This window comes from Toxorhynchites rutilus, chromosome 2, assembly GCF_029784135.1.
Source record: "Toxorhynchites rutilus septentrionalis strain SRP chromosome 2, ASM2978413v1, whole genome shotgun sequence".
NCBI lineage: Eukaryota > Metazoa > Arthropoda > Insecta > Diptera > Culicidae > Toxorhynchites > Toxorhynchites rutilus.
The window spans coordinates 91,862,186-91,874,465 of record NC_073745.1 but is presented as its reverse complement, the minus strand read 5'-3'; positions in this window follow the sequence as shown (position 1 = coordinate 91,874,465).

Below are 12,280 nucleotides of genomic sequence, written 5' to 3'. Positions count from 1 at the left end.
ACCCTATTTTTGACAACATGGAAATGAGCATTCTATCATACGTAACAACTTTGTCTAGACAGTTTTTGTCTAAAGAGTATCCGTCGAACTCTAGCTGCTAATTTCCACATAAATGCACCTCTTTGACCAAAATAGTTGCGCGTTCGCTTACTAAGCGATCGATCGTGAGTTAAAAAATCAGGGCCCTCAAATGATCACCTTTGTGTTATTATAGAATAACTACGTCCACGCAACAATCATCAGCGATGATGATCGATCCACGGTTGAATGGAGATCAATTCACCCAATGAAACTGCTCTGCTCTGCAAGAAACATCGGGCTATTGTGCTATTAACAACACAAAAATGATCATATCAACTGTCTCCGTTGTCCGTTGGTCTAATTGAACAATGCAAGAACAGAAGGAATACTCTTACGTCTAAATGACTCCTGTGTGATGTACAATTTATAGATACGTTAAAACATGTAACATGTACACGATTAAAATCTGGCTCTGTTACAGCCAAAATGCTTCTTGGATGGCACTAACGTTCCCAGTGGATATTTTGCCTTCTCAACATGGGTATTATTTACGTCATTTTTGTTAGTAGTACCTAGTTGAGATTTCTATGCCGGATAACACGCCTTGAATGTATTCTGGAATGGCAAGCTCTAGAATACGCATAATCACAGTGAAAGCCGGAAGAAATTTCTTCAACGAAAAATCCCCCGACCAGAACGGGAATCGAACCCGAACCCCCCGGAATGATAATGTGGGACGATAACCACTCGGCCATGACGGCGCCAGTGGTTGTGTGGTTAGCGTAACAGCTTCACAATCCGATCGGCCTGGGTTCAATCCCAGCTGGCGTCGTTGGGATTTTCTGAGGCGAAAACTCTCTGGTTACGTCTTCCTTCGGAGGGGAAGTAAAAGAAGTTGGCCCGGCTCATGAGTTGTTGAGTCTGATAGGTAGGAACAGGTGAAGTCGCCTCCCTGATGTCGGTGATTGGCACTGAAGTGGCGGAAATAGGCCGACGAAAAATAAGCGAAGATAAAAAAAAAAAAAAAAAAACCACTCGGCCACGGGAGCACAGCCAAAATGCCAATGAGCCTGAATTTCCTGAGTGATAAGAAATTGGGATCAAGAAAAGATAGTAAATATCGATTATTAGAGTTTTTCGTTAATTAGAAAGACTTCTATGAGAGAGGCATTTTGAGGCTACCTTGACCCCTTTCGTTACGAGCGTCGTCTTTAGACGACATGAAATTCATACTGCTATTCGATCACACCAGCGCGATGTGCATACTTTTCGGCGCAGTGCTCCGTACACGGGTAGCACTTCGGCGGAGCACACTGCCGTAATGAAAGGGCTAAAATCGCAACAAATTATGCAACAAAACGGTGCATATTTGACCCAAACCGGACAATCTGAAACATCTTAAATAAAGTTTTGAATTTCGCGCAAGCTAATATAAAAATACAACAAAAAATAGATTCGGCAAATCTATGAACAGTGAAAAGCCTCATAGTTTGAACAAATATGGTAAGTCCAGTCTATTGGCACCGCAGGATACCCAAATGGAGTTTTCAATTTGAATGAAATTAATACAAATCAGGATGGATTCTTACATAATGACATGATCGTCCCGAAAACTACAATTCCGTATGTCCTTTGGCAAAGAACGAATTTTACAAAACACATAACTATGACGGAATCCTGCAATCACAGACCACCGTTGCACTTCGGTCGTCCACACCCACAGCCTAGGGTTACACACATATGATAAGCATCATTGATGGAACATAAAAACATATGTTTTATCGCAATGACAGATGTTAGTATAAATCTGCCTGCCAGTCGGAGGAGCTGCTAGCGAGACGAGTAGAGAAATTTTGTGCTCTTTTGCAAATATTCAGGACGCAAAACGTTCGGTCTCTGATACCATTGTTATTATTGTCGTCGTTTGACTGCTGCATGATATCGTTGTCGTTCTGCTTCACTCGCCAAACACGACGGGAGAACACTCTTCTTCCTCTGTTCCTTTTGGATATATATTAGGCAGCATCGAAATGCATACATGTTGTCAGGAGCGCCGGAATGACGACTAGTGGGGGCTTGTCATATTGGAATCGGTTTTATTACAAATTAATTTCTACACGATAACTGGGCTTCCACACAGTGTGTGACATTTTATGTCATTGTGGCAGACGGAGTGGACAGTAGGGTGTATAGAAAAGTTTAGCTGAACCCATCGGAATAAAAACTACAAACTGCCGCAGTCCTACCCTAGCGCGATTATCATAATCCGATATCTAATCTAGCATAAATCCCCGTCCTGCCATAACGCTCGGACTTCGCACATTTCAAATGTTTGGCTTTCGGGTAGTGATATGTATCTATAATGTCAGTTGAACATATATCAACGAATATCCGGCTGTCCCGGATGCCTATCGATGCCTCCCGTTATGAGTGCGCAATAATCAGTGGAAAATGTTGCCGGAATTGTTTGTCTAGCTGTGCCAGAATTATGGGGTTCTAGCGCTGCACCAAGCACACAGGGGTGGTTTGCTTGGGTCCACCGACCTATTCCGTCATGATTCTGGAGCCGGATATTCGTTTACATATATGTGCGCCAATCTGCAGGCAAATATTGGCACACACGCTGCTGAACTGTGTGCATGCATATGTTGATTTTTGGAGAATAAACGATGATAGTTTTAACCCCGAGGGGGATGAATTTTCGGCACACAAAATTGCCGAATATTTTTCTGCTCGCGGAATAAAATGATACCGAACGTCAATCATGGCCGAGTTTGGGTATAAATCTTGTTTCTGAACGTATTCAATTCTTCTAGGATTTTCGAAAAGCTGTCCGGCTGGTCTGGGTTTGATCGGTTGCATTACGCAAAACTTAGACAAGCAAAAGGCTGGCCGACGGAGCGAGGGAGTAAGAGCAGCAGCCGAGGAATGGCAGCGTTCTGTTCCATTAAACAATATTAAAATGTGTCAGAAACAGCTATTTCGTGGGAATTTAATTTTCGTTCCGTCAGTTGCCGCACCGAAAATCAACGAGTAAAAATAGGCAACTCGGAGGAATCATTGTCGAACCACAACTTTCGGCTTTCAGACGCAGCACAACCGAGACCGAGATTAGATTCACCTGTTGCAGCCACCGCCGTCGAAAGAAATGAGTTTCCGACAAACTTTTCCTCCGCAATCCTACCTTTGCAAGTAAGAATTTTGGACTGAAATTGAATTAGATTCTGTTCTGTCGAAAACAAACATTGGAATAAAAGCACAGAAAGCATTTGTAATGCTGCATAGACGGAGCTGAAACACAAACGCTCCTTTGGAGCTCCGATTTTTTTAAGATGGAAAAAGGGTTTGCTATGGTGGGGGACTCACAGAGGGAACGCATGGTGGTGGCCTGCGATTGAACGCACATGTGCTTCCCAGAAGGCAACAGGAAAGGCGCAAGTTCGGGGAATGGCTTTGATCCACGCGATAACTTGATGGCTCCACTTGCCACCCGTCGTCTCAGCGTGAGCCTCATTTCTGTTAACACAATCCTGCCCGCTCTACTGGAGCAAGGATTGTCGAAAGGCGACAAAGCCTGCCTGGTGCACTGGACAAGGCCAGCTAGCATAGCCCGCCGGCACTGGGGAGTGGAACCGCGGCGATGATGACACAAACACCACCCCCGTCTTTGGAGCGCCCAATCCTTTCCCTTCCTTCCTTCTCTCGGACTGGAGCTTTAGCTTGGCGGTCACCACCAGCGAGATGGGAATATAACATGTGTTCAGAATTATACATTTAATATGAATAAACGACGACGTGGTTAGTGTGGAAAATGTATAATTATCGGAATAAATTAACGAGCAAATATGTTGATTTTCGCACAGATTTTGCTTTGTGCGGAAAGCCGGGAAGCGCGCTGAACATGCAGCAGAATGTTGGTTTAAAACATAGTCGGTCCGCTTAGGCAGATCTAGGGATGAGAATGGTTCGCTTTGATTGTCGGTTTATATTGCGTATATTATGGAGATTCCGAATTGAATTTTCACTTTGACCAAGGGTGGAAACAAAGCATTAATGCAGCGACACATAAAACCAACATGCACGGGAAGAAATTCAGCAAAGTTCTAAGCAAAACGGTCGGAATTGACCAATGCATGTATATAATATTGGAGTCTCGGGACTCGAAAACATGACAACGTAGAGCTACACATATTGTACCTGTCAACGAAATACCGTTTTGACTCATATTCCGAAAAGTCTCAAATTCCGAACACTTCATTTTAAATTGCAAATGTAGCTTCAAATGTAATGTAGCTTCAATGTTATATATATAATCTAATAATGAAATCACCAACATTCTATGGGGTAAACCCTTCTGTATAGACGAATTTCATGCCAACTCGTCTTAGGAGCTGTCAGCACCATCCCAGATACAGTGAAACGTTGTGGGTGTAAAGACATGGGTCATTTAAGCAACTTTGCATACTTGGAACATTCAAAAAATAATTAGACTACTTTTTGGAAAAAGCCAAATTTTAAATTTTTTACAAAAATTTATAACTTAAAAACTATGAAACTTACAAAATTCTTGACAAAGGATGAAATGTGAGGAATTTGTTTAATTTTTGTCAAAAAACTACCAAAAATTTTTTGGAAAAAGAATTTGCTGACAAAAAAGTTATTTAAAAAAATTAAATTGATTTTTCTCAAAAACTTTTTTTTTAAATTACCAAAAAATATATATATGAATAGTCTCTATAATTTCCAACAAGTCATCCATACATCAGAAGCACTTTTACAGGGAAAAAGTTTTCGAACAACAACTTTTTCATGTTTTCTTTGAAAAAAAAAACAACTAACAACTAACATTTTGTTTAAAGTCAAGATAGCGATATACCGTATTCGACAAAGTTTTAGATCTCGTTGAAATATAAACTTTTGTCGCAGACATCAACTTTCTATCTTTTATAGTTTTTGGAATATAAGTCAATTTTTTTTATGAAGACTCCTGAAAAAAATAATGTTTTGCTCGTAACATTCTTGTGTGTAAATTCTAACGTTTGACATGTTCTTGACATGTTTCTAAATAGAGAGAAGTTAGCAGAGCTTGTAAATTGCGATAATTTTTACATAAAAATGTTACGAATTAAACATTAATAGTATTTTTTCAAAGAAAAAAAATTAAAAAGTTGTTGTTCGAAAAACTTTTTCCACGTGAATGTGCCCATCGTCCAATGTATGAAAAACTTGTTGGAAGTTTTAAGGGCTATTTATATCTATTTTTTTCAGAATTTTAAAAGATTTTTTTGGAAAAAAATCTCATTGAAAAAAAATATTTTGGAAATTACAATTCATTTTTCTCGAAAACATATGTTTTAAAAATTCAGAAAAAAATAGATGTAAATAGCCCTTAAAATTTTCAACAAGTTTTCCATACATCGGACGATGGGCACTTTTACATGGAAAGATTTGTTTGAACAACAACTTTTTAATTTTTTTTCTTTGAAAAAATACTAAATGCATTCTAAAATAATATTCGAAGTGGTAAACAATTGGATTGCATAATATCCGAAGTACTACGTCGAAAATATGCGGTCGTGTCCTAGATACAACCCCTCACAATTTTTTGACGTGGGACTACGTCTAACCGGAGTATGTGGGGGGTAAAATGAAATCATAAACACAGAACATGCAAGAAAAAATGAAAGATTCCGAATGCTTGTAAACTCGAACGTTTCTTACTGTATCAGAAAGATGTTTGTATCAATTGATAGAGAATATTTCTACGCATCTATCGCAATTAATAAAACGTTATTTTTCATTAGTTAAACAATTTAATAACTGTAAAATGTTAAGTGTTATCTAAACGCCCTAACTACCTCGTTTTGATTGGCCCAATTTACGGTTTCCCCAACACAGCCATCTTAACCAAGCAGCCTTGGGGAAATCAGCATTGCAAATACATGAAAGTATGGGGATTTTTGTTTTCACCGAAATGTGTTCCCTAACACAGACATTAAAACCAAGCAGTGTTGGAAAAATCGGCATTGCAAACACAGTCGGGGGTATTTTTGTTCCGACTGAAATGTGTTTCCCTAACACATACTTCAAATCCATGGAGCGTGGGGAAATTGGTATTGCGAATCAATGCAAGTCGAGGGTATTTTTTGTTCCAACTGAAAAATGTTTCCCTAACACAGACTTTAAATCCAAGAAGCGTGGGGAAATCGGTTTTGCAAATAAATGCAAACTGCGAGTACTTTTGTACTCGCTTGCCTTTGTGCAGACTAGAATATGTTTCTGTAAAACGGTCTTCTAAACTTAGGAACCTGGGAAAATCGGGAAGACATTAGAGGCGAATGAACTGAAAAGTTTAAAGCCTCTCTAATTCATCAGTCATCAGTCAGTCAGCAGACATTAGAGGCGAATGAACTTTCAAGTTTAAAGGCTCTATAATATAGAAAGTATAACTTGACGTTGTTGATTCATGCAAGCAAGGGTTACTTTCCTCACCCGCATGTTTTTTGACGCAGGACTACGTCTTTCTTTTCTATACCGGGGTGTAAAATCAAAGTTAGAAAAAGAAAGCATTACGCCGGAGACCTAGATTTTGAGCGTCATAGCTCCAAAACAACTGAACGAAATGGTATGATAAACACTTAATTTGAAAGATAAAATGTCTATAAAAGTATATAACTTGTTACTTTTTCATCCAAAAACTTGTTTCAATAGCCTAAAAATTGCTTTCAAAACAGGCTATTGAAATCACCAATCGGTATATAAGCGAGCGCCGCTCGGAAATCCACTCAGTTATAATTGAACAGCGATTGGAGCATGTTGTCGCTGTTGTGGTGAAGCTAACTTCGTTTATCATGAAAGCGCTGATGAATGGTGTCACCAAGAGCCTGTTTGTGCACCTTAGGCCAGAAGGGAATCCATCAGGAGGAGAGTGATGCCACGGTTCCGCTTGAAACATCGGAGCAGCCGCCACACACACATACACGCACGGAAGTCTCGTTGCTATCATTGTTGCTGAAAAATAATCTGCCAGTTCCCCTGGGAATTGAAAAATACATTCATGCGAAAGAGTTTATTTTAATATTTTCTATCCATACAACACTGCAACCAAATACCGTTCTGAATCATATTTCGGACAACATCATATTTCGGACACTTTGTTCTAATATCTTGAAATGTTTAATGCGCTGATGATATAACTATAAAATTAATATCACAATTGCTTCTTTAGAGTAATCCCTTGGTTTCACTATCACTTCATTTGAGATTTACATTTGAATTATTACATAGTAGGAAAAAATCCATCCAAAATACAAAATCCACTCATTATTGTTTGTGTTTGACGTTTGCTTATCGTGAGTACGTAAAATTTACCCCTTCATCAATATTTAAATTTCTCTCGTGTTTCATCAGTTCTCATCATCGTTATCAGGTTACTGTGATTGCTTGGTAAGTGTTTCGCAGTTGACTTTAAAATATAATCAAGCGTAATGTAAATTTCGTTCAAAAAACTACACAATGAAGTGTCCGAAATTTGAATTCAATCTGTCCGAAATTTGATTTTTTTTTGAATAGTGTCCGAAGTTTGATTCTTATTCGTTTGATTTGAATAGTATTTTATTCGATGATTTTTTATGTTTTCAATCAAATAGGTACCAAAGTAGAAAGCTTAGTAGCATATTGAACTAATTTATTAAAAATATCAACCAAATAATATCTGTGCATAAAGTTGAGATTGGTTTTCTGCATCATATGCCTTAAGCGTCCGAAATATGATTCAGAACGGTACATTTGGTTTTGTGATTTTTCAATCAATCACAGTTAACAGGAAAGCTTCTGAACATCAGTAGAAAATTTTCGTATCCAATATTGGATGCATAACATGAAAAACGGAAAATGTTTCACATCGCGAAAATCATGTAATTTTTGAGCGATTATTTGCTTTCTACTAATATAATGCTGCGACCAAATACATTTCGTTTTGGATTTTTCAATCAAGTGCGATCAACGTAAGACCACGTCTTTCGGACATTTATGAGAGGTGCAATGAATCTTAAGGATTTCCCGCTCTACACGCACTGGCAAACGATGTTTACTCAACAATTTCTCAAACGAGAAATGGGTGTTGTGAGAAAGGATTAGCGAACGCAAAAACGACAAACGGGAGAAAGAGATGTTTGGAGGTTGAAAGGAAATTGGCAGAAAACATCTTCATTTTATCTTTCGAATAATGTGATTATCGTACCACTTCGTTTCGCCAGAAAGAGATTATTAATGCTCAAAGGAGGAATCGAATCCTCCGAGGAAATACCCAGCGCAAATTAGAGTCGACTATTGATTGCGGCATTCGTACACAAATAATTTTATAATGCAGCTTTCATCAAAGTGATTTCTTCGATATGGTGAAATATCCACTTTCATATATTTCGTATTCGTCATTATCAAATCCATAGTCAATGGCGCCCATCGGTATCGAATTATCATCGACACCACCATTTTCGCTAAATGCTTCTTTCAGTTCGGTCTGCAAAAACTTTTCTGAACTCTAATCCATAAATTTGGTGTCCCTGAATCAACGGCCCTTTGATTGTGTGCCAAGGTACTAAGATAATAATGACGGAAGCGGAAGCGCGACTTCTAATAGCGGACGACTTCTAATAGCGGCGAATTTCACGTAAAGAGATGGTTCCTGGTCTGGTATCCTGGAGTCTTTCATCTCCTCTGAGTCTGCTATTCAACCGCTCATTAACATGTGGAAGATTTCCGAGTACTTGAAAAAATCTTCTATTTCCTCAGTATTCAAAAAGGGCAGCAGGAAACTATTTGAAATTATAGTATTGGATTCCTTATCCCACATGTGCAGAAGTTACATCATGGTTTCGTTTCCTAACTGTCTACTTCAACAAATTTGATTTTATTCACTTGATTCATCGCTCGCTCTCTACAATCTCGTATGCAAGTTGGCGTTCTCACGTTTTATTTTTGTAAAGTTCTGCTTACAATTGATTTTTTTTTTGGCCACATCTCTAATGGAACTGTTCGGATTTCTCTTAAAAGTTTGAGTTACGCGCTTGGGATTCTTCACACTGTAGATTGTAACAATCCCAGCTTCCTGCGGCTGATACGATGAGAGAGATACGGATTTCTTTTGCGCTGCTACAAAATTACAATAGAAAATACTCCATGGGTAAAACGTTATAGCCATTTGAAAATGGTGCAATTTGAGTCGAGACATGCTTTATGCTTTGATCAACACCATATACGATTGTGAATCGATCTCAGTTTACATACGACGTAGAATATGCCAAGTTACACGATTTCATGTTTGCTGGGATCATTTCCATCGTTTTTCCATCGTTGTTTAGGAAAAATTCCCTCACCTTCTTCGGTCTTGGTGCTGGCTTGCCGGTTTTACCAATACTCCATCTGAGCAACGTCGCAGGTGACTGCTCCCTCCTCAGCTTCTGCTTTATTATCGCCCAATACTCCTTCTTTTGGATAGAATTGAGGACAAATTAAGGGATTCAGCTCTTTTAGGATAAACTGAAATCCATTCTCAATGTATCAGTATAACATGTCCTTGCTGTAATAGTAGCAGGCTAGATCTGGTCGAACGGTACTGGACCATCATGGGACCTATAAAGGGTAAATCATTTGCGCCATTGTCATTGTCATAGTCATTTCAAATTCTGCCAATAAACTTTTTTTATGTTTGTCCCAGAAAGAACGACAAACAAATGAAGAGAGCGTATTCTTGGGGGAAAATATCAATAACTTTGAGTAGATTTGAGATATTGACAAGTTCTGCATCGCAAAATATTTGTCTTAGTAAGCTCTAAAAGTCTTTTGAAGACATTTTGCATGTGAAATTTGAAATATAAAAGTTTGAGCAAAAAACCCATTTTTTTCATGGTGACCCTAGAGCAAAAGCGCTCTATCGGTTATTTTAAGAAATAAAAAAAAAACACTTTGTTCTACAAAGTTACAAAATTTTTTTTCCAAAATATATATATTTTATTAAGGCACACATGGCGTTAGCCTAACGGGGCCGGGAGTTCAATATTTTGACAATTTTTGTCCTACGACTATGTTAGTAATATGTAACCGATTACTCGCGGTTGGCTCGAGGTTAGTATTACAAAGATTCTCATAGTTGGGATGTTGCAGTCTCCAGTACTATGTATGTGTGGCCGACATGGGATACTTCCTATTGGGGTGCAACTGATCATTAATCAGCGACGCCCCCCTAGTCTGTACCTCATATCAATCGTGGTGCATATCTCTTGACTCGAGGAACCCAGGGTAGAATAGTCACTGGGCGGTACAATCTTCAGCTCGTGTAGAGTTGTCATGAGCGGTACAACCTTTGGCTCTTGTTGAATGTTCAGTGGCCTGCACAACCTTCGACCTGTGTATCTGTAAAGAGTATGTGTATGTATTGCCGCGACTAAGTAAAAGTTTTTGATCGGATAGGAGGGATATGATACAGGGATACAACGGAGGAAACATCATTAAACGTTGACATCGGCGTTTCTGAGGAACAGGTATAGATGAAGCAGTAGATCAGGATCGCGGCTACCTAAGATATCCCGGACGGGGATAACCGATTGTCTGCCTAGTGCCCTCAATGCTCTGGTGAGCTGAGAGCGGGCAGCATGAAACCGGATACACGACCAGACAACATGCTCGATGTCGTGGTAGCCATCGCCACAATCACAAAGATTGTTTGCTGCGAGCCCAATGCGATAAAGATGCGCGTTTAGGTTGTAGTGATTGGACATAAGCCGAGGTATCACGCGAATGAAATCACGACCTGCATTCAATCCCTTGAACCATGCACTCGTCGAGACCTTAGGGATAATCGTGTGTAACCAACGACCGAACTCATCTTCACTCCACATGCGCTGCCAACTTACGAGTGGGTGCTGACGAGGAATGTGAAAAAAATTCATTATAAGCAATTTGCCTTTCAAAAAGTGTGCCTTCTGAAGATCCCACCTTAGCTAGCGAGTCCGCTTTCTAATTCCCCGGAATCGAGCAATGAGAGGGAACCCATGCTAAGATAATCTTGAATAATTTTCGACCAAAACGCTCAATAGATGTCTTATTCTTGTTAGGAAATAAGATGAGCGTTTATCAACTTTCATTGAGCCTCTATTGAGCTGAGACTGTCTGAAAAAATAAAACAATGGTCGATGGGCAATGTTTCAATGATCCCTAGTGCATAGTATATCGCACCCAGTTCAGCGACATACACGGAACAAGGATCTTTGAGTTTGAAAGAGGCACTGGAATTTTCATTGAAGATGCCGAAGCCAGTGGAACCGTTTATGAATGATCCGTCAGTAAAGAACATTTTATCAGATCTAACTTTCCCATATTTTTCCGAAAATATCGACGGAATAACATTGGATCGTAGATGATCGTGGATTCCATGGATTTTTTGTCTCATGGACAGATCAAAAATGACAGAGGAATTGCAAAAATATGGGAAGCAAACTTGGATGGAGATGCCTGGTGAAGGGTGCACGTCGTGAGTAAGATACTCATGGTATAAATACATAAAACTTGACTGAGGAGTCAAGTTTTATGTCTTTATACCAACGTGAGGATACCAAGCCTGTCTGGTCAAATGGTGCCCTGAAGTATCTTAAAAGAGTGAAGCAGTCTGCTTTAAGACAGTTCAGCAAGCACCGTACGGACTCAACAAGAGCGAAATATCTAAAGACGAATGGTGAGTATAAACAGCTCAATAATCGTCTCTACAGTGCTTATCAAGACCGTCTGCAGAGACGCCTTAAGTTAAATCCTAAAGGATTTTGGCGTTACATCAAAGACCAACGTAAGGAATCCGGTCTACCATCTACGTTGACCAACGGTTTATTGGAAGCTGATACGACTACCGACATCGCTGACCTGTGTTTGTCAATGAACACATCGATCCGCAGGATGTTGCTGCTTCTACCAGAAACGTACCTCGACTTCTTGCTTCTGAGCTGGATTTTATTATCACTGACGATATGGTAATTGCAGCAACTAAGAACATGAAAACCTCCACATGATGTGGTCCGGACGGCATTCCATCACTCGTCTTGAAAGGTTGTGTAGACACACTTGCGTCACCTCTAGCGACACTGTTCAATCTGTCCTTATCTTCCGGTGTATTTCCGAGATGCTGGAAAGAGTCGTATGTTTTTCCAGTATATAAGAAAGGTTGCAAACGGAGCGTTTCAAACTATCGAGGTATTGCTGCATTATGTGC